Genomic DNA, 6,000 nt, shown 5'->3' on the forward strand with positions numbered 1-6,000 from the left:
TGCTGTTTGATAGCCTGGATGACCTCATGGGCCAGGGCGACACGGTGCTTAAAGCACGTGGGGCGTGTTGACGGGCCTTTGGGACATGCCCTGGCGGTGCAGCGGCCAATATTTGTTTGCCTGAACTCTTTCAGAGCCTCGTCCGCACGGTGATTAAAGCACTCATGGGCTTGCATTTGGAGAAACGAAAGTGAAGTCCGTTTCCGTTGAGCCCGACTGGCTTGGACGCGTGTTGCTGGTTTCCCTCACCCCCCGTGCGGACACCGCGCGTCGTTCTTTCTTCTCCCCAGCCTTCACGGATAGAAGTGGATCTCGTCAGCGCAACCACCACCACCACCGCGCCGATCCACCCCGCCGCCGGTGGCCAAGCTCCTGCTATACTGCGCGATCGTCGGCTCCTCCGCCGCGGCGCACCCTGCTCGAGGAGGAGCGCCGGAGGAGAGGAGGGCCGCGGCGCGCCCTGCTCGACGAGGAGGAGCCTGCCGGACCGCGAGCTCGAGCACCTGCGACGCCGCTTCCGCCTGCTCTTCCTCCGACGCCGCCTCCTCCTACCTCTTCTCCCCGGCCTGAATCTGGCGCTGTGGTGGCGCACTGATGGGGCGGCGAATACGGCGGCGTTAGGAGCGGAACGGCGGCGAGGTGGAGCGTGGAGGGAAAGGCGACCTCCATTGCTACTCTCTCTCTCTCTCCCTCTCTGCTTTCCTGCTGTTGGGGTGGGTGTGGGTGCTGGGTGCTGCTCTGCTCCATTGCTCGCCTAGACCTTCCTCTGTTCGATGTAATGCCAATGAAAAGAGTGTTACCACATCCAACTCCAAGGTGACCAATACTGTGCAGGCAAACAAACAAGATCCCTGTCCAGCCTGACAACGTAGAGAAAAACAACCAAGGCCAAAACGTGCAGGCAAACAAACAGACCCATGGTAGCCAGGCCCTGAAGAAACGAAAAACGAATCCTTTTTTTTAAGGCCTCCGTTCCGTCACCTTCCCGATGCTCTCGTACTCTCACCTCACGCATGACGGGGAGGCCGCGACGGGCGGAGCGCTCACGCCTGGGTCCGGCGGGGAGAACGCGGTGGGTGGAAGAGCGCTCGCCGGCGCGTGCACCGGCGCCGTGGCCGGGCGTCGGCGGGCGGCTGCCACTTATCCACCTTGGCAATCAAAGCTTCTATACGTGTAGAAGTAACACCTCAGGCCCGGCACACGGCCCAGGCCCACTCTATCGAGGGATGAGGCTCACCTACGTTGCAACCCGCTTACGCTTTCGTCCTCGCTTTACGCAAAACCGTTAACCGAAGGTTACTATGCGTCCTTGGCCTAGCTATTTAAACTGATCTGGTGGACCTTGAATTCACAGTATGGTACTAAACTTCAGCGCTATAGTAGCCTGACCCAACCGCAATTCAGCCCATGGTGGGTCTCACATCCACCCGCCCTTAATGGATTCGACGTCATCGTTGAGCTATTCAACTAGCTTACCTATACGGGACAAATGCTCAGGATCGACTCTCTTGGCCACGTTCGTATTTGTTTAGGTTTCCAGACCATACGAAGCGTGAAACCGCGAGAGTTGGCTCTAAATACCATTTGTAACACCACAGGCCCACTCTACCGAGGGGTGGGCCCCACCTACGTAGCAACATGCTTACGCTTTCATCCTTAATTCGCGCAAAACAATTAACCAAAGGTTACTACGTATTCTTAGCCTGGCTATTTAATCTGATCTGGTGGAGCTTGAATTCACGATAGGGTACTGAACCCCAGCACTACAGTAGCCTGGTCTGACCGTAATTTGGCCCAATAGGCTGGGTCTAGTTTAGTTTGCAAAAAATTTTATAAAATTTTTCATATTCCCGTCACATCGAATCTTTGGACGCATGAATGAAGCATTAAATATAAATAAAAAATAAAACTAATTACACAGTTTAGACGAAATCCACGAGACGAATCTTTTAAGCCTAATTAGACTATGATTGAACACTATTTACCAAATAACAACGAAAATGCTACCGTGCCCATTTTACCAAAAATTTTGGAACTAAACTGGGCCTGGGTCTCGCAGTGGCAGAAGCAATTCTCGACATGATGATTCCATTCAGCATGATCATCTCCATTGTCCGTTGCTAAATCCCAGCTCTGTCAGCTTCTGCCATGGTGCCCTCACATCTTATTGCATGGCCATGGCCGGTTTCGCTACCGACATCATCTACTTTGTACACTTTGAAGATAAGCCATTAGTTAGTTTTCTAATATTTTTATTATCTTTGGATGATTGAAATATTTTTTCTTTTGCAAAAAAAAATCTCTAGAGCCACTACATTAGCCTGTTATTGTTCATTTGGTGTTTGGAATTTTTCTTTTGCAAAAGATTAGGAACAAGAAAATAGCCTGTGGACAAAGGGAAGCAGCAACCATGGACCATGCCCGCAAGGTACCTGCTATAGGCCCTAAAGCGAGTTTTACATTTGGTGATCTTCAATACTTCTATTTCTGGACCTTGGTTGACAGTATTGGTTAAGATTTTGTTTGTTTCTTATTGTCATCTCCAATTAGATGCAATGCAGATGCACATTGCTTCTTCGTGCAGGTCATTGCCGCCATGTACAATCAAATATTACAAACATAACGATGTTCATAGTCATAGAATCAATAGAGATGTCATTCAACTCCTAATGGATTTTTGCATTCTAACATGACTTTAGCAATCATTCAAGAATGACTCATGAACTTTATCATCTTCAACCCTTCGAATATCAATCATATTAAATCCTTCTACGATTTCCATGGCAACGCGTGGGGACTCCAACTAGTATCTTTTTATAAGGATAATCCGCACTACAAGTATCTTCTATCTCAATATGTAAGTCATCCATGTCATCTTGCACTAACTATCCACATAATTTCTACTAATATCCATGCCATCCCAATAACTTCTAGCCTGTTAATGCAAGCTATCCACTCTATCTCCACTAAACGCAATTACTACTTTCAATATATAAGAACTATAGTATTTGTTTTGTTGTTCTGTCTTCTTATAATTCTATCTAATTCTGTTAGAATTTTATTGAATTCTTTTATTGCCTTGCCCAGTTTTGATAGGATTATGAACATGTAGGTTTAACTCATACATGCAACGGTTTCCTTTCTAAGAAAATCCTGCAGTAACACGCAAGGTATCCTTATAGCATCTTATATTTTTAATCCCCACTAGCATTCTATCTCGCCATATAATCTGTCCACATCAGCATCCCCTAGCATGTGATTTATGACAACCCAGTGGCTCATGTAATTATGTCTTCATTCAAGCTTTTCACGTCATCCACTAACATGCATTTAGTTGTCCATATCAGCATGCTACACCATCCACTGACATGCATTCTAATATTTATTCATTCATGAAGTAAATACAAGTAATATAATTTCATTTTCAAACCATCTGTGATTCCCGCAGCAATGTACGGGATATCCATCTAGTAAAGGCAAACCCAACTAACTTTCAATCTCAACATGAAGCTATCCATATGTCATACCCAAGTACCCCTACCATTCCTTGATAGTGCTACATCATCTTCCACTAGGTACAATTAGTATTTTTGTATTCATGTACAAGTAATCCATATTGTACTGTTTGTTTGGCCGGCATATTCTCCTATAATCAAGCATTTTTATTCTTCCATTAGCTTACGGAGTTTTGGCAGCATATCTCGTACATACAACGATGCAACAATTTTATTCCTAAGAAAGTCCCATTCTATTATCCCAAATAGACAAGTGTAGCTGAATGTTTTGTCCCAAGTCTATGGGCAAATATATCTCAGAATAGCTAAAATTACATGTTGAGACGTAAGAATGGGAGTGCATTTAGGGGTCCCCAGGGTGGAAAAATACCCGATACCAATTCCTGAACCCGAATTATCCAAACCCAGAACCTAAGTAGCAAGATCGGAAATGCTCGATTATAATTTCATATAGTAACTGTAAAAACCCAAATTTAGTTAGGGTAATGTTTCCTAGTACCCAAACTATCTATATACCCAATTTGCACTAGTAATATTCCTCTTCTATTTATAATGTGAAGACATGAAATGGTTCAGTGCAGTATACATCTATTATTTGATCATTGATTTGTTGACAATTAATATGAAGACATGAAGTGATTTGAAGGGTTAATGCTTATTGCTTTAAAATGGCACAAGAATTCTGTCAAAATTGTTGTTTTTATCAATTTTGGATAAAACTCAAACCCTAACCCAAATTATTGGGAAATGCCTTTTCAGGACAGACATCGAGTAGTAGTAATTTCAAATGGCCGAATTTTCAATTACTCGACCCCAAATCTTTGGATTACCCTAGTGCCCACCCAACGGGGTCCAGTCGACACGTTTCGTGCCACTGAGGGCGCGAGTGTGCTGGTCAAACATTCGTTTTGAAGTACAGTTTTCAGTCAAAACATGGTTTTCATCAAAAGGCTCTTGGATGTCTTACAAAACTCGAGTTGAACCCAACCCATGCCGCTCCGGCCACCAACTCCGAGGTTAATCCTCTGCCGGCAGCGGGAGCCGCGAACAATCGCACACCGCCGCGCGTGTAGTCTCGGGGAGGCGCGCGCGCAAACAAATGACCAGCCGCCACACGCACCCGCTGCTCTCCCAGCAGGGGCACGACACCGGGCGCGCGCCAGGACAGTGGGCACCGCGGAAATCCACGCGCACTGGCACTGCTCGTCTCGTAGGCCGGCCCTCCCAGTGACCAGTCGCGCGCTTGCCATGAGACAGGCACGGTCACGTAGGCCGGCAACCCGGTGCATGGAATGGAACTATACTACCGCCCGCCGGTCCTGCTGCTCCGCGCGCGGAGCACGATGCTCGTGTCCCGCGAGGAGCAGTGCGCGCTTTGCCGGACACGGCGGCGGCGAGGCCTCGAGCTGTCGAGCCAGGGCCCGGCACCGAGCGCGGGGACCAGCGGCTGCCGCGGGCTGCGAAACAAACACGGGCAGCGGAGGAGGAAGCCGAGTTGGCTTCGTGCGGTGCGGGCACGTCGCTGCTGCGGGCTGCGTCCTGCCGCCTGCGTCTGCGTGCATGCACATACGCGACTCGGGTCTCCAGCGGCGTGAACCAGTGTCACGGAGGGACACATGCACGTAGCCGGCTCCCACGCGCCCACTTGCGGCCTTGCGAGGGCGGCTGTCCCCTACCCCCTCGCCAGAATCCGGATCTACTGTGGCGGCTTCCATGGACCATGGCAATACGTTCCTTTGGCCGGCCATGTGTGGAAATAGCTACTCTACGTACTGATATTGGCAGCTACAGTACATGAATGAAGACGTTCCTTAGAACAACTCTGAACATTAGTAATAAAAGTATGAAACGTACCTGTTCAGGGTTACTCAGAGTAATGTATTCATAACCAGGTTGTACTCATAGTCTGCCACTGCAGTCTTCCGTTAGATTCGCCCTGCCTGTTCGCTTGCTTATAAGCCATACTTTTTCAGCCAACCAACAGTATTTTGCTCTCACAACAAATCAGCCAACAATACTTTCAGCCACGACCAAGCAAACAGGGCATATAGTACTACCTGTCAAGAATATACTAGCCCTCAATCGTACAGAATGTCATTAAGCTGGCCGTAAATATGATTAGGCCGCCTCTGACCCACAAACCAGCGCCTGAGCACTGGCTACACAGCAATGACGACACACCAGATTCCGGTCCGGGCAGCCACGATGGCACGCGACGTGAGGCAGGAGACCAGGGCGTCTACCTGGCAACTTCCGGTCGGCCCCACGAAGGACACCGTGCCAGGGTTCATGCCGGCCGGCTGCGGTGCCTGCCCGCGCCCAACCCAACCGCCGGTATATATACGGGTGCCGCCCAGAGCTTCCAGCACCTTCAAGCTTCACGATTAGCTAGCTCCACCTCAGGTCCCACAGCTTGTCGCCGTTCGTCGTCGACGACGTACAAAGGCCGCCATCGATTGACCGGCACGGACGAAGCTGAGAGCCT

Source organism: Miscanthus floridulus, chromosome 4 (genome assembly GCF_019320115.1).
Source record: "Miscanthus floridulus cultivar M001 chromosome 4, ASM1932011v1, whole genome shotgun sequence".
NCBI lineage: Eukaryota > Viridiplantae > Streptophyta > Magnoliopsida > Poales > Poaceae > Miscanthus > Miscanthus floridulus.